Source organism: Ambystoma mexicanum, chromosome 4p, assembly GCF_040938575.1.
Source record: "Ambystoma mexicanum isolate Mex_15411 chromosome 4p, UKY_AmexF1_1, whole genome shotgun sequence".
In the NCBI taxonomy this organism is placed as follows: Eukaryota; Metazoa; Chordata; class Amphibia; order Caudata; family Ambystomatidae; genus Ambystoma; species Ambystoma mexicanum.
The window spans coordinates 173,925,597-173,949,285 of NC_090927.1; positions in this window are offsets into that span (position 1 = coordinate 173,925,597).

The window sequence follows — 23,689 nt, forward strand, 5'->3', positions numbered from 1 at the left end:
TCGGCAGTAATGGATGTGTTACTTCAGCTAAGTATTATCTTTCATTACCTCAATATGTCCAGAGATGTGTATGGCTGCTTCTGCTTTGCACCTACCCCCCCTCTTCTAAGCACGCCTGCCCTGAGGTAGTTATACTGCTGATCCGTCTCCATTTCATTTTCTCCTTATTAATATACACTGGTTACAATAAACTAAATCACATTTGGCTAATATTTAAACAACAATTAACACTGCTGTGGCCCTTCACACATTTTAAAACGTAATCCACTGTTTTTACCCACACATCAGCCAAAGTATAAATTCAGCCTGCTGCAGACCGCCGTCGTAACAGGTCTCCACCGCTTTGCGCTATCCATTCAATAGCTTGTGTACTTCCTGGAATGCATTACCCAAATTCCTTATTGTTTTTGTGATGTCCAAATTCGCCCACAGTTTTTATTTTGTAGATCTTCCCTGCTTGTGTCTCAAGACCACAACCTTGAGATTAAGCATCACCGCTCCTCCCACTGAGCAATCCCTGCTTGAAGTAAGGGATCCCTAGGTGCCAGGTAAGTTTCTCCAACACAAGTATTTATTTTCATAAATAATGGAGCCATCCTGCTGCAGCTGGTTCTCAGCCCCAGAAGTATACAGTGCATTGGAACATTGTGAAGATTCTATATCTCCAAGATTATGAAACAAGTTTATTATGGTTTGCCAGAGACATGCCAACAACAGAAAGATGCAAGTTTAAAACAGGCATGAGGACACAACATGTTTATCTGTACAGTTGTAATACAAGCAATAACATATTTATTTGTCAGTTACCAAACTGTTTATGCCCATTGATGGACTTGCCATCATTACACTGTAAATATGGTCCTTCTGAGTCAAGCTCCTTGACATCTGTGGATCTGGCACTGGGACAAGAATAAAGGGTCGGACACCCGGGTACAAATTCACAGCCACCTTTAATACAAGTTCAGAAAGACAGACTGAAAGGTACACAGAGCTGCTTCATTCAGCTTGCTCTTATATGATTTTTCCAATTACATTATGCTTTAATATAAGCCCTTCTTGTCTTTGACACAAATCCCACATTAGCGCATTTTGGCATGCACCAGTTCACTGGTGCATAGACTGATAATCTTACTTGAGTCCCAACTGGACCTAATTAATTATCCCTTAATGCCTGCCAAGAAACCACACTTATCTACTTCTCGAGGTGCTATCAAATTGACTTGGCAGTTCATAAAGTGAAAAACCCCCTGGGCTCATCTTATTTGTTGCCAAGTGAGCAGCTGTTCTGTCTAATTGGTAGCCTTTCCATGCCTTTATCTGATTTATTATCAATCATTGTCTGCTTTACCTGCCACCATTTCTAAATATACCATCCCAGACGTGCATTATCTTACAGTGAACTGCTGCCAAAGAATATTCAACATAAGTATGATTCAGCTCTTTTGAAATCTGATCCTGAAGCCATTTTGTATTTTGTAGTCTATTTTAGAAATATCTCAGTCTGTTCAGCGTAGATGTTCATCTATCAACGGTGAGTTGTTATTTACTTTTGAGCATTCTTTGGCTGTAGAATCCACCCGATGAGTAAAGCTCCGTTGTTGCCCAATTGTTGTAGATTTTGCTGTCCTTAGCCCTAAACCTCTAAATCATCCCTCTTCCTAGTCCATGATTTCCCTCCCACAGTCCTTGCTCCCTCCCCGCTTCCTGGTTCCTTGCCACCCGCTTCCCGACCTGCCCACCGTGCCTTGATTGGCCTTTTTGCCATGTGTGTTGGGTCTATCCACCCGTGCCACCACTGAGGCCCTCATCCAGCCGTAGAATCCACTCGGTGAGTAAAGCTCCATTGTTGCCCAATTGTTTTAGATTTTGCTGTTCTTTGCCCTAAACCTCCGAATCATCACTTTTCCTAGTACCTGATTTCCCTCCCGCAGTCCTCGCTCCCTCCCTGCTTCCTGGTTCCAACCCGCCCACCGTGCCCTGATTGGCCCTTTTGGCATGTGTGTTGGGTCTATCGACCCATGCCACCACCAAGGCCCTCATTTGGTCGTAGAATCCACCCGGTGAGTAAAGCTCCATTGTTGCCCAATTGTTGTAGATTTTGCTGTCCTTAGCCCTAAACTTCTGAATCATCCCTCTTCCTAGTCCCTGATTTCCCTCCCGCAGTCCTCGCTCCCTCCCCGCTTCCTGGTTCCTACCAACCCGCCCCCACCGTGCCCTGATTGGCCCTTTTGCCATGTGTGTTGGGTCTATCGACCCATGCCACCACCAAGGCCCTCATCTGGCCGTAGAATCCACCCGGAGAGTAAAGCTCCATTGTTGCCCAATTGTTGTAGATTTTGCTGTCCTTAGCCCTAAACCTCCGAATCATCCCTCTTCCTGGTCCCTGATTTCCCTCCCGCAGTCCTCGCTCCCTCTCTGATTCCTGGTTCCTTGCCTCCTGCCTCCCGACCCTCCCACCGTGCCCCTGATTGGCCCTTAAGACTGTGTTACCCAGGCCATTACTGACCTTCCCAGGGCAGCCCTCTGCCCGTGCAGCCCTACAACATAGGACCCAAGACAAAGGGCGGCTCCTACAGAGGCGGCTCCTGATCGTATCTGCAGATATCTGCAGGAGAAGCAAGAAGCCAGTAGCCTACCGTCAACCAGCACCAACCAAGAAAGGTAAGTGTGACAAGGGTGGGGACTGAAGCAATTACTTCACTCCAGAAAGCCCTACCACTCTTACTTAATAATCTTAAAGGTTTTACTGTGTTACATCATACAGCCACATATTAAAGTCAAGCGATTATTCGTACCCTAATAGCGTCACTGTGTTAAAGGTGAATTTAGAAAGTGTGCCTAATAGCGTCACTGTGTTAAAGTTGAATTTAGAAGGTATTCCCAACATCATTAAGTGTCCCCTAATAGCGTCACTGTGTTAAAGTTGAATTTAAAAAGTGTGCCTAATAGCGTCACTCTGTTAAAGCATGAATTTGTAGCTATTCCCAACATCATTGAGTGTGCCCTAATATCGTCACTGTTTTAAAGTTGAATTTAGAAAATGTTCCCATCAACATTGAGTGTGCCTAATAGCATCACTGTGTTAAAGCTGGATTTAGAAGGTATTCCCAACATAATTGAGTGTCCCCTAATAGCGCCACTGTGTTAAAGTTTAATTTAGAAAGTGTGCCTGATAGCGTCACTGTGTTAAAGCTGAATTTAGATAGTATTCCCAACATCATTGAGTGTCCCCTAATAGCGCCACTGTGTTAAAGTTGAATTTAGAAAGTGTGCCTAATAGCGTTGAATTTGAAGGTATTCCCAACATCATTGAGTGTGCCTAATAGGGTCACTGTGTTAAAGTTGAATTGAAAAAGTGTGCCTAATAGCGTCACTGTGTTAAAGCTTGAATTTGAAGGTATTTCCAACATCATTGAGTGTGCCCTAATAGCGTCACTGTGTTAATGTAAAATTTAGAAGGTATTCCCAACATCATTGAGTGTGCCCTAATAGCATCACTGTGTTAAAGTTGAATTTAGAAAGGTGACTAATAGCGTCACTGTGTCAAAATCTGAATTTAGAAAGTGTTCCCAACAACATTTAGTGTGCCCTAATAGCGTCAGTGTGTTAAATTGAATTTAGAAAGGGTGACTAATACAATCACTGTGTCAAATTCTGAATTTAGAAAGTGTTCCCAACAACATTGAGTGTGCCTAATAGCGTCACTGTGTTAAAGTTGAATTTAGAAAGTTTGCCTAGTAGCGTCACTGTGTTAAAGTTGAATTGAGAAAGTGTACCTAAAAGCGTCACTGTGTTAAAGCTTGAATTTTAAGGAATTCACAACATTATTGAGTGTGCCCTAATAGCGTCACTGTCTTAAAGTTAAATTTAGAAGGTATTCCCAACATCATTGAGTGTGCCCTAATAGCGTCACCGTGTTAAAGTTGAATTTAGAAAGGGTGACTAATAGTGTCACTGTGTCAAAGTCTGAATTTAGAAAGTGTTCCCAACAACATTGAATGTGCCTAATAGCGTCACTGTGTTAAAGTATAATTTAGAAAGTGTGCCTAATAGCATCACTGTGTTAAAAATCAGATCTTAGGAAGTGTGCCCAACAACTTTGAGCAAGGGATATCATTGAGTAACCCCAACTATTTCAATGTGTTGAGTTTCACATCTAGATCGGGTACCCAAATAGCTTTGAGTGTACCCTAACTGTTTCCACCATGTTGAGTCTCACTTCTAGATAGTGCACCCAAATATCACTGAATGTACCCCAATTCTCTCACTGTGTTGAGTTTCACATCTTGATAGTGTGCCTAAATATCATTGAGTGTGCCCTATCTGTTTCACTGTGTCCCGCTCACGTGCCCGGTCTCAGGCACTCTCACTTATATCCACCATATCACTCCACTATGCTTACTCTCTTCTATGTACCATCATTCAACTAGAACACGGCTATACCATGATAATTCGGCCCAGCTGTTCTCATACGAACACGACCCCACGAGCACCTTGTCACCCTAATAAAACACAGATAGCTGAGCACATTCCAGCTAGCTTAGGTGTTCCTCAGGCCTAACGCAGCCAGAACCCAGTATAGGTGTCCACCCACCAGACTGAACGCATCCAACTGATTTCATCAGCACCACACCTATCTCTATATAGAAGCTATCATCCAACAACCGCTCCAGCTGCACACATATCCGGTGCACCCATGCACCATACCACACTCTTTCTCTCTACTGAATTAAACTATGGTTCCCGAGGGCGTTCAACCTATCAGCGCTTTGAAGTCATACCAATGATAGATAAGGCACTATATGAATTCCAAGTAACATAATATAACATAACATAACAAAACATAACATAACATAACTCCTTTACTATTCAGTTTCAGATTGTATTTTTACATATTCATGATATGTGAGTAATACTGGAGACACCCTTTACTTCCTGACTCATTCTGACCCCAAAAATATATGTCACCCTATATGCACTCTTTAGCTTCAAAAAGCACTATAATTCTGATTTTTGCAATACTGAAACCAATGATCAGCCTATTATGTTATCTGTATTTAGTTTGAGTGGGGAGGGGTCTAATACCTCTTATACAACACGTTTATGTGCATCAGTTACAGATATTAAGTTAAGTGTTTCACCAAACTGCAACCAATGCCCATATAAGGTAAAAGGAAATATTTTATCTAAATGCATCTGATATATGATAGAAGGATATAAAGAGTGGCAATTCTGCTTTTGTTCAAAGTCCTTCCATCATTTAAAATAACCAGCATCATCTAAAACACGGTCTACCTTAAAAGGGCCAGATAATTTACTTTTCCACTGTAAGTACACCTACCGGTCTGCAAACCCACACTTGGTTAACATTTTCAATCCTTGACAACCTTGTGTTAAATGTCTTATTGCACCACTTTCTTGCCACCTCAGATTTCTTTTGAACCATGGACTTGTCAAAATAGACAAGCAATATGTTTAGCTTCAGTAGCATGCCATAACATATCCACACACATGCTATTTATTTTTGGTGAACACTGGAAACTGACTTCTTTACATCAGACAGTCTTGTGGGGCCTTCCTCCAAGGGTGAGACCCGGGGCAAGTGCCCCTTTTGCTTTCCCATAAAAGTGCCTCTGCATTTAAGTTCAGCAACATCATCTAGATAGGGTTCCTACCCAGATTATAGTACAGCAGGAGTCTATTATTTAATGCAATACACTCATAGAGACCAGCAGCCTCCCAACCTGTTCCACCCCTGGACGCCAGGTATTCAGATCATTAATGAATACATGGAATGAATAGGATGAGCAGCTGTAGTTGCAAAAAGCTGCATGTTGATTCTTCTTCTGTCCCAAAGATGATTCACAAGAATGAGGGTATTCTCCCCACATATAGTTACATTTTCTACCCACATATATTTACGTTTTATCCCCATATATATTTACATTCTAACATGGGGACTGATCATTTTCCAAGTCTGTTAAAAAGCAATCCTTTTTCTCTGTAGCAGGTATTCTCTCTTCTTCTGAGTCCTCGGTCTGTAGGAAATCACAAGGCAAGGGGTTAACAGGGAGTGATGTTCCAACAATGCAAACTAGGTACCACCCCTTCTCTCTTACAGAAGTGGTTGAACAGATGAACCTCGGCCTGTCAAATTGATCTCTAGTGCTCGGACCTGTTATAATCCTAAGCAACTGTGTGAATGCTTCATCAACTGTGCATCCCCTAAATGAACTAATCCCATGTTTTGATCTACCCAAAAATTAGTACATTTAATTTGTTGAAATGTACATTTTATTACTGCATTATTTCTTTGTTATTGTTTCAAAGTTTCTGTTATTATTTTACATTTGTATTATGTATTGCTTTTATGTATGCCCTGCTGTTTATTTGAGTACGTATGGTTATGAGTCTATTTCTTTTTCCTCATTTCTATCATCTCTCGAAGATGTGTTTACATTTTTACCATTAGAGGATTACACCACCTGGAATGTTTGTGGCATAGTGGAATGTATAGTTTATATGGCACACAGCAATGCATCATAAGTTTGCCTGCTGCAGTTCTCGATGAACCCCAATCTCCCAATTCAAAAATGCAGTTCAGCTTACGCTGCCCCCCAAGCGCTCCAATACCCTCTCTCGCCTGTTCACACCAGACCGAGTGCTGACTGCTGAGGGCTACACTTCTGGACTCATCAATCTCAAAGACTTTGCTGCCATCGACCAACACCTGTGTTGCACCACCTGCAGAAGGTATTTATTGATTGTTTTTATTTATTGTGTTCTTTTTATATGAGGTGCTTTTAGTTTGGTTGCCTAACACATAAACATTAGGAAACACTCCCAGCAGCCCATGGGATGCCAGTAAATATGTGCAGTACTTACAGCTTCTTTTTTATTATTTCTTGTTTTTATTTATCACCTGCAGTGTCTTGGTACATTTTTTATTACTGCCCTCATTATTTATTGTATTTATGATTTATAGATTCTAAATTTCTGTTTTCATCCTTATAGTACTGTATGTTCCGAGATGCATGGGGAGTATAGGTACACGCTACGCACACATCCTTCATCTTAACCTTGCTTGCTTCACTCTTTGATGACCCCCACCTTTCTCAGTTCATAAGCATTGTTCATCTTGAGATGCCCTACTCTAGTGCCCTCTTCTCCCTCACGATGTAATTCTTCCAGGGTGCCAATCAACAAGTACTACAGTTCTTGCCCCGTCAACCCTACATTAACCATCCCAATGGCAGAGAAACAGATCACCAGGTTTCGATCCACTCCACCATTTTTATTTTTGATGCATTTAGTGAATAATACATTTGCTGCACAAGGTACATTGCCTGATTTTTATTGTGTGTATGATTATGTGCTCACATTCTTCTTTGGTTGCCTTTCATAATAAGCATTAGAAGAAGGTTGGTAAATGTTTGCTATTGTTTTGATTTTTCCCCTGACATTTTCCATTGCCATTGGAAGCATGCAGTAGACCAGCGGGTGATCAGAATGACTGCTTGAAACACAGTATACAGATTGCATCATGCATGTACATGTATGTATCATGAATGTTAGCTTCAACCAAAGCACCATTATCATAGACATCTGCACCTGGTTCATTGACACAATTACTTCCGATAGTAGCTTGGATGATCATGGTTTAAAGGAAGAAGAGCGTGGGGCCCAATTGGCTCACTACCCAAATACATGTTTACTGTTCAAGCACCTGACCCTGTTAGTCCGGTATCAAGACTGTTACTTGAAAGTAACATCTCATAGCTTGGGCACGATGATATACCTGGCTCTTATTCTATGGACCACCATACTGGCCTTTGTGCATGCATTCTTCATGCACGATCACACCCAGCTCTTTAAGAACAAGTCCCCACCTCCCCCAAATGAATGCAGGCTTATTTCATCATGGACTTCATGCTTCTATTTACTTTACATATCTGCAATACATCTAGATTAGCAACTAATACATATAAAAAAACACACTTAATTCCTGTATGTGCAAGTCAGTAAACTGCAATTGGGGAGATCTGCGGGGAAACTCTTGAACTAATTTTCCAAGCTATTTTATGGGAAACCCAACGGCTTACCTTTGAAATAGCTGTAGTCCAATGGGTTTTCCACAAAATCAGTTGGTAACAAGTGAAGGTTGGGCGTGTGGACGTTGGGCAAGTGAAGGTTGGGCAAGTGAAGTTTGGGCAAGTGATGTTTGGACAAGTAAAGTTTGGGCATGTGAAGTTTGGGCAAGTGAAGGTTGGGCAAGTGAATGTTGAGCATGTGAAGATTGGGCAAGTGAAGGTTGGGCAAGTGAAGGTTTGGGCAAGTGACGGTTGGGCAAGTGATGGTTGGGCAAGTGAAGGTTGGGCAAGTGACGGTTGGGCAAGTGATGGTTGGGCAAGTGAAGGTTGGGCAAGTGAAGGATGGGCAAGTGATGGTTGGGCATGTGAAGATTGGGCAAGTGAAGTTTGGGCAAGTGAAGGTTGGGCAAGTGAAGGTTGCGCAAGTGAAGGTTGGGAAAGTGATGGTTGGGCATGTGAAGATTGGGCAAGTGAAGTTTGGCCAAGTGAAGGTTAGACAAGTGAAGGTTGGGCAAGTGAAGGTTGGGAAAGTGAAGGTTGGGCAAGTGATGGTTGGGCATGTGAAGATTGGGCAAGTGAAGTTTGGGCAAGTGAAGTTTGGGCATGAGAAGATTGGACAAGTGAAGGTTGGGCAAGTGACGGCTGGGCGAATGATGGTTGGGCAAGTGAAGGTTGGGCAAGTGAAGGTTGGGCATCACTTCTGATGCAAATCATAGCCCCATTGCTCCTAACAATAATTTGGCTTTAACAGACAGTAGATCAATACCACACATTCTCTTAGTTTATAATTCTTGATTAATAAAGTAAAGGTCATCAATAGACAGATGGATGGTTTACTGGTGTTACCCTGGTGTCAAATGCAATTTTAAAAGGAAACCCACATGAATAACTCTTGCATGTGCGCATTTGAAGTACATGAAACATGTGTGTCCGAAAATTGACCACCTCCCATTCTGACTGCTGAGGAGTCTGATGACAATGCACAGCAGTTCATCGATCGGTCCCCTATATGAATGGCAGTGACAATGTTACATGCTCACAGGACCTGAAACCTGCCCTGGTGAGATCACTGACATCGCCTTTTTAGCAATCAATCATATGCTGACCGTATACCTGTTTAGTAACATACCGATTCCCACAGAGTAGCAACCTTCACTTTTTACAGCAAGAATGAAAAAGATCATCAGACTAAGCTCTCAAGTTACATGTCTAATTTTTGTGTCAATGAGATATACTACCAGTGGGTAAAAGTCTATGAATTTGGTGAAGTATGGGGGAATTATATTCAGTGCCTGTAATTTAGTGTGCCATCTTATTGAGATGAGGAAAATTATAGTTGTTTGATGTGTTTGGAGAGTGAGAGTGAATTCAGTGGCTGTACCTCAGTGCTATATTTTTGTATCAAGACAAAATACTAGTAGAGCAGAAGAAGTATAACACTTGTTTAGCGACAGAAGTAGATACTATTCAGTTGCTGCAACTCAATGTGCCACCTTTTGCGCTCAATCAAAATAGTGCTTACTTACAAAGAAAACATAGTTTGGAGGCAGGAGAGCATATTCATTGGGTGCAACTAAGTGTACCATATTTTCATGACAAAAAGAACTATCAGTATTCTTTGAATGCAAGAGCATATTGTGTTCAGTGGCTGCAGGTGAACGGACAATACACTCGCATCCTTTTGTGGCTGTGTCCAACGACCATTTGCCAACGCTCCAAAGCAGCTGCAATGGCAGGTGAGGGAGACATGCAGCTGTTTTTTCTACATCAGCTGGAGCAGTTTATGTGTGCACAGTAGTTACCGAGTATGTGCGTGGTACATGTATGTCACTACATTTGCATGAATCAGCAGCACCTTTGTCATAGCACTTTTGCATGTAAGATAAAGTAGTACATGCTCAGGTATTTCAGCCAGTGGGGAGGAGTTTCAGCCCACTGTCCATGTGGAAGAAGGGGGTAAGTGGTTGCAGACTGCATCTACTCACAAGTCTGTGGAAACAACACACAACACAGAGGGGCACTACATGTACCTAGTCGCCCTCTCCACTATCATCATCACCCGCACCCCCTGATGATGAGTCAGATAGGAATGATGTGTGTATTTATGTATGCATGGGATTTATAAAGTAACAGCTCAGCTTGGAAGAACAAGAGATTAACCCCTACTTGGGGTTAATCTCTGAAGCGCGCTCAGACAGACTTAAACACAAAAATGTGATGGGTGGAAGGTTATGAATTAAACATAATCACTGGCATTGTGCTCTTTTTTAAAGGGATTCCACCTTTAGATCACAAAAATATTTGGATTGAGGGTTTAGTGGCAGTGACAATTCAAAATGTGCCTGGTAATTCACACAAAGCAAAACAAGGATATACTTCCAAACAATGAACTTGGAATTACACCCCTTATTTGAGTAGGAGTTAACATGTAAGCCTATGGACCTGATTGGAACAATAGTAACACATTTTAGCACTTTCAGTTTAGGCTAAATGTACTTCTCATGGAGCTCAATAAGAAAATCACAAGGGACAGTGTATACGAGCCGGGAGGCGAAGCCGGCATCTGTAGAAGGCCAATGCAAGGCTATCAACCGCAGTCTCAGTGGGTACTACTTTCCAGGCACATGGAGGCAGCATTGGCAGCCCCCATCGCACCATCACATCAGCCTGCATGATGGAGACCGGTGCTGTGAAACAGCAACCTAAGATGGCCGACCCCAGAGGAAGCCCTGCACTGGTTTCCCAGTTTGCTCCAGGCATGTCTGCCTGTGATTGGACTGATGGGCCACAGCATCCGATTGCCCAGAATAGCCGGGAGGCCAACCTGGCATCTTCAGAAGGCTGATGCAAAAGGCCACCAACTGTAGTCGCAGCCTGTCTCAGCTGCAAGCGCTGCACGCCGAGAGACCTTTGCATCACCCCTGACGCGTGCCCCATAACTGAAGGTAAGTACGTGCATATGCAGTCTGAGATATGCAGCATATTGCCGTGAACCCTGCAAGTTACTACCTGTTGCTCTGTGCGCCTTACTCTAATGGCACATATTCCTCTTCCGGCTCCTAGCACCTTCCCACCTTCCTCCCACCCTACCATCCATATGGTCCTAATGCACTACTAGCAGTGCTGGGTAGCAGACCATGACCCGCTCCACTACACCACCCGCTTCAGTCCAACTCCTCTTTATGATATGCTGTGGCACAGATAACTTGCCTGACCTACCTCGAAATATGCCCGTCAGTGATCTCCTGTATAGAAAGTGCCCCCGCTCTGGCAAACCACATACAACACATCTCCATGTGTGCTGCATCTCCTCCCACAACACTGCCTCTACAAAGCGGTGCAGTGACACTTTATTCTTCAAATACTTCATGTCTGCCCAACCCCAGCCCCTTCATACCCTCTCTCCATCGCACACCATCCTACCAGCATCAGCTATCTCCACTTGCTCGCTCATGTGCCTAGATCCAGTCCTGTGTATAGCACTATCACACCCACTGCCCAGGTCTTACCCTTTACCCACACAACTATGGCACACCAACCTTCTAGCTTGGCACTACACACTGTTGCCACCCATCCTGTCCATGAATCGCACCAAGCGCCACAGCCCACCGCGCCTGCACACCAGCACATCCACCAACAAGCCCCAGGCATCTCTCCATCCCGCACCAGTATCGCAGTGGCTGCATGAATACAGCTCTCATCCAAGCTACGCCCAAAGTAGCGCCCTCCGTGAACACACCACACCCAAGGCTGAGCATGCCTCTGCCCAAACTATCCCTCCTGCACTACTTGCACAAGGATCCATCATAAGAATGCACCTTAACACACGTCCTATATCTATCCAACCACCGACATGACGCACACCTCATACAGCACCTCGCCTACGTAACCATGCAACCAACCCTGTCCATGGTCGGACGACAACATCATCGCCTTCAACATCCGATGCCCCAACAATTGCCCCAAGGATAACATACCCTTACCCCTGGCAATTGCTTGTAGCTTGCGCAACCTCACCTGTGCCAAGCTACTGCCCCTCCTCGACCAACCTCCTTGAACCCTCCAGGACATCGACCCACTACAACACCCTGCTTTCTAATGCTGTCAACTCCCTGGCCCCGCTCAAAGCCCACAAAGCAAAGAACTCTAGGCAACAGTTTCAATTCCTGCAACCAACCTGTTAGGATGTGCAGTGTTTCCAATGTTTACCTGTTAAACCATGAGTGTATAATATTTCCTTCACTATGTCTATTGTCACTTAGATACTATAGAACATAGAACTGCATCTTATGTAGCAGGGTTCCAAGGAGAGCCAGTGAAGAAGCAGGGCCTTAGTGGGAGGATTGTACTCCTCCTGCTGGGGGTCGTCTTATGTCATCAACTTGCAAATAAAAGGTTCTTTACCTTTAAACTACTGGTTATGTGAAAGCCTCCCTTTGTACCTAACATTTGGCGACGAGGATGGGATTGGGACCCGGAGGACGACCCCCAGCGCCTTTTCTACAGATCTAGTGTGCTGGCTGTGGAGCGGAGCCAGCCTGACTTGCCTGAGGGAGGGCCTTTTTCAGTGGATTATTGACGGCCTGACATCCAGTGTGTGGCATCCACCGGAGGGACATTGCTAGCGCCAGAGGAAAACCCCTGGAGGCTCCGTGGTCTGTGGGAGCTGGAATTGGACCCCTGCAATTTTGTTGAACTTGTGGAGACTGGGCTGGCAAAGACACGGCTTTGGCACTTTTATAATTGGATTTTGGGTTGTGTGTTTTCTGAGCGGCCATTGGACACCCTGGCCCCACACTGAGCAAGGTTGAGAAAGGAGTCGCCGCCGATGACCCTGGTGAGGCGCTCCAGGGTGAGTACATAACCAAGCAGCTATCTTTTAATTAGTGTCACCTACCTGATTGGGTGGGAGCTCTATTGGTTAAACCAGAATTGCAAGCTTGTTATTCTATTCTGCAACTTTGAGACATGGCAAATGTGCCTGCTCCTGTGTTTTTTCTGGCAGTGCCAGGTGAACCCAGGGTTAGATGGGAAGACTGGAAGGAAGGATTCAGCAAATATGCCTTAGCAGTGTTTGGTGCCAACTACTCCAATGAGCGCAAGGAGGCATTGCTATTTCACTGTTTGGGAACTGCAGGCCAAGAGGTCTTAAAGAGATTGCCGGAGCCTTCTGACATTTTGGATGCTGGTCCATATGAAAGGACATTAGCCAAACTGGACAGGCATTTTAGAGTGGAGGAGAACATTATATTGGAAAGATATAAATTTGCCACGAGAGAGCAGAAGAATGGGGAAAGTATCGAGGATTTTGTCACGGCTTTAAGGGGCTTAGCAGTGAAATGCAAATTCACTCACTGTCAGGATGAGCACTTGAGAGACCAGCTAATGATTAAATGTTCCAATGACAGTATTAGGAAAGAACTATGGAAAGAGAGGAACCCCACTTTGGATCGAGCAATTGAGATAGCGAAAATGGTGGAACACACAGATAAGTGCATTGAAGTTCTTCAATCGGATACTGTGAACAATGGTAAACCCAAGTTGGATGAGAGTCAGGGTTCAGTGCTGAAGGTGTCAAAGGTTGTTCAGAGGCAGAGTATGTGGAATCCAAGACGCGCCTCGCAGAATGCTAAAAGGAGCGAAGAGAACAGACCGGCAACTGGCAGAGGATGGCGTCAATGGGTTCCTGCAAAAGATAGCAGAGGGATTCCCAAAGACATGAATTCTTTCAAGATGGTTAGGGATTCAGGACAATCCAGAGGTTTTCCAGGGAGAAGATGCTTTAGATGTGGAAGCTTGTCGCATATAGCCTCTGATAAGGATTGCTTTGCTATTCATATCATATGCAATGAGTGTGGTGTGAGAGGGCACATTGCCCGATGTTGTAGAAATTTTAATGCTGGGTCAAATCAAGTGCATGAAATAAGTGCAAGTTATGAAGATGAGTCATATTGTGAGGATGGCAGAGAAGTGGTATTTACAGTGAATGCTGTCAATGGCAGAGTGAAAATGCAGAAACCTTATGCTGAGGTTGTAATTCGAGGTGTACCCGTACGCATGCTAATGGATAGTGGTGCTGACTACACCTTGATAAGTGCGGAAGTGTGGAGGAACAAATTCGATAGTTGTACTCTGTGGGAAAATACTGTTAAAGCAAATGCTTATGGAGATGTTCCCATAGATATTATAGGTTGCTTTGATGCTGAATTACAGTTTAAGGACAGGAAGGCCAAAGGTTGTGTGTATGTTACCAACAGAGGGGGTGAATTGTTGTCATGGAGTGATCAAGCTGAATTGAAGATAAGGCTTGAGGCAAGTCATCCCGAGCAGGTAATGTCTGTTGCGGGAGGAGAGCCCACAGAGATACAAACCACGTTATCTGGGAAATTGGGGTGTCTCAAGGGCTTTGTACATGTAATTCGCCTAAAGAAAGGAGCTGTCCCTAAAATTGCAAAACTGCGAACTATTCCTCTTGCTCTTAGAGGAGATGTAGAGGAAGAACTCAAGAGAATGGAAAGAGATGGTGTCATTGAAAAGATAGAAGCATCTGAATGGGTCAGTCCTATAGTTGTAGTCAGAAAAGGCAATGGGTCTTTGAGGCTCTGTATAGATCTTAGACATCTAAACAGCATGGTTGTGGCAGACAGGTTTCCCCTTCCCCGAATAGATGATCTGATGGTGGGAGTAGCTGGGTCAAAAGTGTTCTCCATACTAGATCTTAAATCGGCCTACCATCAGGTTGAATTGCACCCTAATTCCAGGGATCTCACCGCCTTCATCACCCCGATTGGATTGTTCAGGTGTGTTCGCATGCCATTTGGTTTGGTCTCAGCCGCAAGTGTGTTTCAGAGTATTATGCATAAATTACTTGGGGGTGAAAAAGGGGTGATGTGTTATCAGGATGATGTTCTTGTATGTGGGAGCGATGAGAAGGAGCATGATGTTCGTTTGAAAAGAGTTTTGGATATTTTGAAGGAGGCAGGCCTCACCGTTGCCTTGGAAAAATGTACTTTTAAAGCCAACAAAGTGGTGTACCTGGGTCATGAGATCACTGGGGAAGGGGTTAGACCCAAGGAGGAGGCTATTGAGGCCATAAAAAGAATGGAGGAGCCTAAGTCTAAAGGGGACATACTATCATTTTTGGGACTGGTGGAGTTTTACGGCAAATTTGTCAAGGGGTTAGCAGAAATGTCGAGGAATATGAGATTTCTCACTCGCAAGGGAGTCGTTTTTAAATGGTGTGACCGGTGCAAGAAAGAATTTTTGATGATAAAAGAGGCTATTGTCAATGCTCCCATTTTGAAAATATTTGAGGAAAGTAAACCCACATTGCTTTTTGTTGATGCCAGTGATTATGGTGTTGGGGCTGTTCTGATGCAGGAGGATCAGACAGGTTTACAGACTGTGGCTTTTGCGTCCAGGTCTTTGAAGGGCCCAGAATCTAGATATTCAGTTATTGAGAAGGAGGCTCTAGCATGCGTTTGGGGTGTCGAGAAATTTAAAAGATTCTTGTGGGGGAGGAGTTTCACCATTTGCACTGACCATAAACCCTTGGTTGGAATTTTTACAAAAGGTGGTTTGGAGGGAGTGTCAAGACGCATTATGAAATGGGTCACGGCATTGCAAGGGTTACAGTATACCATGCTCCACGTAAAGGGGGAGGTTAATGTGGTTGCAGACGCCTTGTCTAGATCTGTCCAGAGGGAAATTTCTGACGATAGTGACTTTACAAGTTCAGAGGAGAGTGCAGAAATATTCCAGGTGCATGAAACATTAAAGAAAAGTGAGTGGGATGTGTCTTGCACGGAGGATGTTGTATATCAAGGAGTACTTGCTCTGGTTGCAGAAGGTAAAATTAAGAGCCACAGGGGCGAGATGAATGGTTTTGCCAAAGTGAGGGAGGAGCTATGGATTCAGGATGGTTATTTATACAAGGGTCACCAGATGGTTGTGCCAGTCGGTATGAGGAAGTCTGTCTTGGAGTTGGCCCATGTTGGGCATTTAGGTCTGGCCAGGACGAAGGGACTTGTGAGGTCTGAATTTTGGTGGCCTGGTATCGACAAGGACATAGAGGAACAAGTCAAAGACTGTGTGGAATGTATTGAGGGAAACAAAGGCTTGAAAGTGCAAAAAGTTCCCATGGTAGTGAGGGAGTCCCCGCGTGTCCCTTGGAACGAAATTGCGTTGGATCTCCTCGGTCCATTTAATATTGGTGGTGGCAGAGATAGCTACCTATTAGTAGTCATAGATTTATTATCAAAATGGCCGGAGGTATGTGTACTCAAGGACATATCCAGTAGTAGTATAATCAGATTTTTGGAACAACTGTTTTGGAGAGAAGGGTTTCCAAGAAAGTGTTTGTCTGACAATGGGACCCAACTTGTTTCCAGAGAGTTTAAAGAATTCTTAGAGAATTATGGGATTGAGCAGGTGAATACTTCTTTATATCATCCCCAGAGTAATGGGTGTGTGGAACGATTTAATAGGACTCTGATGGAGGCTATTAGGATAGCGGTGGCTACTGGAGGAGATTGGGTGAGAACAGTGATGGAACGCACGTTCCAGTATAGGCTAACTACCCATAGTGTCACAGGCGTGAGTCCATTTGAGATCTTGAGAGGAAGAAAACCAAATACTCATTTATGTCCAGGTTGGATGGGCAAATCAAAAATGGTGGATGTGGATCTAGAGAGTGTAAAAAGGAGAATTTTTGAAGCTGGAGTTAGATCCAAGGAGAGGTATGATCAGAAGAATTGTTGTAGGGAACTCAAGGTCAAAGAGGGTGATTGGATTAAAGTCAAGCTCCCCACCAAAGTTCGTAAAGGAGCCTCGTTGTTTTCTGAACCCAAGCAAGTTGTGAAAGACTTGGGTTCGTCAGTGTTGGTCAAAGGAGGAGCTATTTGGAATAAGGAAAGGGTGGCTTTTCCGTTTCAATGTTAATTTGTCTTCAGTTAGTTGGAGACAGGGACTTTCTTGTGACTCTACCTAATCAACCACTAGATGTCATATATCTATGCTCTTGATTTGTGCCAGGACTTGCAGCGCATCCAATGTTTTACCTGTTAAACCACGAGTGTATAATATTTATTTTACAGGTTTCAATTTCAGTTGTTCAATATGTGTTTTACAGGTTTCAATTTTAGTGGGTCCTCACCCACACAGTTACTTGTTATGTTTAAGGAGGAGAGGTGTTAGGATGTGCAGTGTTTCCAATGTTTACCTGTTAAACCATGAGTGTATAATATTTCCTTCACTATGTCTATTGTCACTTAGATACTATAGAACATAGAACTGCATCTTATGTAGCAGGGTTCCAAGGAGAGCCAGTGAAGAAGCAGGGCCTTAGTGGGAGGATTGTACTCCTCCTGCTGGGGGTCGTCTTATGTCATCAACTTGCAAATAAAAGGTTCTTTACCTTTAAACTACTGGTTATGTGAAAGCCTCCCTTTGTACATAACACAACCCTGTCCCTGGTCGGACGACAACATCATCGCCTTCACCGCCCGATGCCCCAACAATTGCCCCAAGGATAACATACCCTTACCCCTGGCAATTGCTTTTAGCTTGCGCAACCTCACCTGTGCCAAGCTACTGCCCCTCCTTGACCAACCTCCTCGAACCCTCCAGGTCATCGACCCACTACAACACCCTGCTTTCTAATGCTGTCAACTCCCTGGCCCCGCTCAAAGCCCACAAAGCAAAGAACTCTAGGCACGACAGATCCTGGTTTACCGAAAACCTTCGCTCAATCCGAGCCAAAAAACTTGTTGCCGAAGCTGCATGACAAAAAGTTCCCATACCTGAGAACAAAGACACCTTCTCTAGCATCTTGCAAACATATAGACGAGCGATCCACTCCACCAAAGCTGTTACCTACAACAACAAGATCGCCTCTGCAGCCTCTTTCTCCCATGAGCCATTTGCCATTCTCCGGAAATTAGAATCACAGGTCATGCCCCCATCCACCACCGTGAAAGACTCCCAGTGGTGCAACAAAGTAGAAAATGCCCTCACAGGAAAAATCACCAACCTACAAACTAAAATCACCTCCAGGAAGCTCCACACACCAGTCACCTGGGAACCCACACTGCCACCTGACCCTCCAGCCCAGATCCAACCCGTCCCCTTAAAATCTATCTCCACCGCTGACCTTGCAGCCACAACAGAAAGCGATATCTGCACCGCTTCGCTCGTGAAAGAATGTGCCAAAGCCCTGCTTCCTCTTATCGCCTCCATCATTAACTCCTCCTTTGAATCCTGCCACATACCTGTATTACTGAAACAATCCTGGACCCCCCCTCAAAAAAAACATTGCTACACCACACCATTTCAACCAACTACCGGCACATAACCACCATCCCTCTTTTACTGAAAATTATTGATAGGACGGCCTATCTCCAAATTCCAAGCTTTTCTGAGTCCAACCATATCCTCAGCCTCTGTCAATCTGGATTCCACCCAAGACATGGCACTGAAACAGCTGCCAAATGGATCTCATCCTTCCTCACAGACAGAACCTCCAGAGTATTAGCTGGTAAAGCCTCCACAACTCTAACAACTAACGCCTGCGGCATCCCACAAGGCTCCTGCGTCCCCCCCACCCTCTATAATATTTACACTAAGCCCCTTTTCCACCACCTGGACTCTCTTGGCATCTCCTTCACAAAATATGCAGCTGACACTAACATTTCGATCCCCCTTTCTTGTGACCACACTCAGGATAGCATCAAAATCAACATAATTTATGAAAAAATTCAAACCTGGATGCCTGCTGAACTCCTCCTGGTGGGTAACTCATCCAACTTGCTAAACTGGACCCTGTTTACAAGTCCTTCACCATTGACGGCCATGCCGTCCCAGTAGCCCCTGCCATCAAAACTCTGTGGTCTATCTGGATGCCACACTCATCATGTCTAGACATGTTAATCACATCGCCTCAGCCTATGCCACCAAGCTCATCCACGCAAGCAAGCGTTTCCTTTCTGTTGACAACCGCATTGCAAATGATCATGCCCTTATTACCTCAAAAATAGACTATTGTAATGCCTTCCTTTGTGGAAAATCAGAAAAGAACCTGAACAAACTTCAAATTGTAAAAAATAATGCCAATCCGAGAGGCGGTGGGTCTGAGGAAACATGACCACATCTCTGACACCAGAAGAACCGGACATTCGCTCCCCGTCAGGGAGAGGATCTAATTCAAAGTCATCTCCATCGCACATCGCTGCCTCTCAAACGATGAACCCTCTTACCTCACCCAGAAACTATGCAGATACTCACCAGCCAAACCGCTTCCGTCTTCTAATAGCCACCTCCTCACCGTACCCAGGGTCCGATGGAAAAAAAAACAGGTGGTGCCAACTTCCCAGTCTGCGCAGCCACCCTCTGGAACAATTCACTGCTCACCCTTCGAGCCGACCCCTCCTACCGCTTGTTCAGAAAGAACCCCCAAACTCACCTGTTTTGTTAAACTTTTGTTCCTTGCCTAACCTACTATTCTTGCACCTTGCCTGATTTGAATTTCCTGTAAGTTGTGCCTAGATGCCCATGGGCTTTGTGCGCTGCTATAAATAAATAAATAAATAAATACGTACATACATAAATACATAAATAAATATGCATAGGAAGCATATTGACTCTGGCCGGATTTCCTGAGCTTTGCTGCCATGTCTTTGAGTTTTCAGAACAAGAACACGCTCCCCTGCTCTGTCATCCAGTGTAGATTAGAACATGAAGCCCTTCTAATCACTGAGTCCAGCTGAAGGTGGATAGGATTCTGTGTGAGGTTAGTGGTTCTGTTTCCTGCAGTTGAAGTGCTTTGAATGGTACTGCTATATTCAGAGTTATGCCGGATTAATTCCCATCTTGCCCCATAAAAAGTATGCAGGAATGCAATGATAACACACCAGCTGGGATCAAAGCACACTGCCTTCTTCTGCCAGCTTGTACCAACTTAAAAACCTGCACTGGCTAAATAAACAACTTACTGAGTAGGCAACTTCATCACCTATGATGACTATTACAACTGCAACAGATATATCCACGGCAATGCTCCCATTCTCAATTGTATATGAAAGAAGAGCTCAAGCCAAGTTTCCTTAGCCTTCGTCCTCTGGTACACAATCATGTAATCCCTGCATCAGCCTTGACCCCTGACTGTTGCACTTAAGTGCAGGGATCACCTTTACACCCTGTAAATGAAACTTAAGTCCTACACAAACATGACTCTCAAAACGATACCAATGCTCCATGAGCTGTCTGACTCGTGTTGCTTCTGTGCATGATGTGTCCCCTCCCTGGCCTGCACATGGGTCCCCTCCCTGGCCTGTACATGACCTCGAGTTGTCATTACTACTCAAATGGGCCTTAATAGTGACGCTCTCTCTGCTCTGTACAGCGCCCCGTTGCTTTTGAAAGCTTGACTTGCTTAAAGCACGCTCAAGTACATTTCTTTACAGTAACAGCCTCACTCGCTTGCCACAACCCGGATGCTTTGGGGGTTGAGTGGAACAGTCATTAAACACGATGTCCATATGGAGCGATACGCTGGCATGGGGCGAGAGTGCATGTTTCAGTTCGAATCGCTGTCTAGGGCCAACCCAGGCCCTTATCCCTCCCAGGTGGAGAAGCGATGGCCTTCTGATTGGGTAATAGCGCCTGTAATTACAGTGCTTAGATGGACTATGGCATGGAGTGCAACACTATTACTAGCTTCCACTTCCCCTGGTTGGTGGAGAGTCGGCCGGGGCAGCACGCTTGCACGAGAACGTTCAATGTCTTGTTTGCCTTTTTTTGTGGTAAAAACCATTATTCCAGGAAGGGCTACTTCATGGTAAGTGCAAGAAACTGCCTCCTTAAGGAGTTTACTTAGTTTGCAGGACCCACACCCTTCATGCCCTCCCCCCCCTGCGACCGCCACCAGCAAATGGGAACCCTGAACAGCACACATCTGCTCAGTCTGCCGGTTTCAGTGTCTGCTCTTCACAGAACGAAGACTCGCGAAGCAGAAGCAGGCACTAATCAGTGGCAAAGGCACGGAGAGTACCCGGTGACTGTGTCATCTCGCAGGCCGTGTCAGGCCATCCTGACTCACCCCTTCTTGTGCTGCACACACTCACCACCTCTGAGGGGAACAGCGTGTTCAGCGAACGTGAAGATGCTTTGCGTGCGGCGCTCGGAGACAGGACATTCGAAACTCACGACAGCAGTGCATGAACCAGGGGTCGTGTAAACATGCCGCCCCCACGGAACAAGATGCATCATGCCCACCCACGCGTGTGGTCCTTTAATACATCTTCGCATGAGCGTAGATGAGCACGCGGCGTTCATGCTTCACAGCTAGAATACACCTGTTGATGTTCTCTGATATGTGCAGCGACAATGTGAGGCACACATAAAAGCTGCCCAGCTGTGGAACTCTCTGCCACCCACCATACGGGGGACCAGCCTTATCTGCAGGTCAGGCAGATACTCATCAATTGGTTTAAAATACAAGATGAGTAAAGACCATGCACGGTATGCTATCTGACCGCACATTTCTTCTCTTGTATAGCCCTGTAACTTTACCTTTTTGGGCCTCATCACGAGTTTGGTGGTAACCCTTAAATGCGGTGGTAACGCTAGTACTGCCGTATTTAAGAGTCGGCCAAATCACAGGCTTGACAGATTTCCCCCAGCTCTGAGCTGGGTGCAAATCCGCTGTGATTTTGCTGATTTTCGTCGCTAATACCGCCTGCAGTAATAGCGCTGAACAGTCCCCATTTGGCCCAATGGGGAATGGGAAATTCCCGAATGGGCCCAATGGGGAATGGGGAGTTACCGTTATGCCAAACCCGTGATCCGGCGCTAATGGTGCCGGGGGGTTAGCAGTAGGTCTAAAAACCCTGGCAGTATTACCGCCGGGGTCAGGGCCCAACTCGTTATAAAGCCCTTTGTGTCATGACTCTAATGTACTATCTGTATCCACTGTAATGACTTGTGTCTGTATATTACCAATGCAACTAAGCCTTGAACCTGCTTGTAATTTGTGCGCCCTGATACCTTCGTGTATGGTGCGCAATACAAATGAATAAACAAACAAACATAGATACCTCATTTGATTTGAAGTTTTTCAAGTTGAATTTTGCCATTATTTTTTACATACTTTTGTTTTTTGTTTTTTTATCTAGCACAGACCTTTAAGGAGAACCAGACGCTTTACAGAGAATATATATTTGTTGAAGCACTCACATTTCAAACATTGCAATGCATAGCATGATATGGAGTATGGAGTCCAGTTGAGACCATATTTTAGAATCCAGGTTGTCCTGGGTGAGACGCTGTGGACATTAGAAGACAGCGCACTGCAGAACTGCAGAAGTGCAGAACTGCCAAACTGCAGAACTGCAGAACTGCCGAACTGCCAAACTGCCGAAGAGCCCGATGTAGCTTGTGTTGCTACATACACTAAGCAAAGGCAGGACATCAAGAAAAGGACCAATACACGTGAGCACATCTGTAAGAGGAAATACAACCATACATGCTATGCATACATGTTCACCCAGCAATAACGTGGATAATCTTCTCAAAAACGAATCATAGCCTGCTTCAAGAAGTCAGAAAACGGGACTGTTGGCACAGTAATATGTCATTAGAGTAAAACGTTTTACTCTGATGACATATTAGAGAAATGATATCCTCTGAGAAGATTTGAAGCTTGTAACTTACCAAATGTAATATAATGAATTAAATGTCATGATATAAGTGGCTTGTTAGGTGAGAAGAAGATTACTGGTTGCAATGTGTCACAATCATCATGTCCGTTGGGTCAGGCTGGCCTAGCGGACATTTGCACTCAGTTTGTGGGTGTGGGTCACGGCGCCTGGCCTTGACTAATGCACAGTGATGTGGACTGCTCTCCTTTAAGCTCTAGGGTGCCATCTTTTAGGAAAGGTGGGTCTGGGACAGTTCTATAGTTCCTGGTTTATCTGGGCTTGGCTTGCTTTTCTGGTTGACGCTTGGGAATTCCAAAGTCCTTATGGCAGCTGCATGCTCCCACCCTTTCACGTGGCCCTTTGATGCTATTTAGAGTAGACCATGAAGGAAGGACATTGAGTGCAGCTCTTCTGGTACCCTCACTTGCTCCTGCATCCCATGGAATGCTGCCAGTGTCTGTGCGGCTTGGACCACGAGCTTCTACTCACCAAAGTCTAACTGTGAACATGCTCACTATCTGGGTTTCCTTTGTGGTTGGAGCTTTCCCCCAAAGCGAGGGCTGACACCCAAGTGCCATACGGGTGAGATACCCCAATTATTCATCCCAGGTCATACTTGGGTCCTTCCTATCATCTATCTCCCTCTCTACCTATGGTGTTCCCCAGGGGTCTAACCTCTTGCCCAGGCTTTTCAACCAATACCTGTCAACTCTTTCCCACTGCATTGCCATTTTCTGCTCAAATTTCAAGTGCTACGCTGACGACACTCAACTCATTTTCAGGCTGCCCTCGGCCACCTCCTCTCCCTCTCTCATCCCTGATTGCCTTACTGCCATTCAAGATTGGTGTTCCGCCTATGATCTTTGCCTGAATGCCAGCAAGACTGAGATCCTCCTCATCAGCACA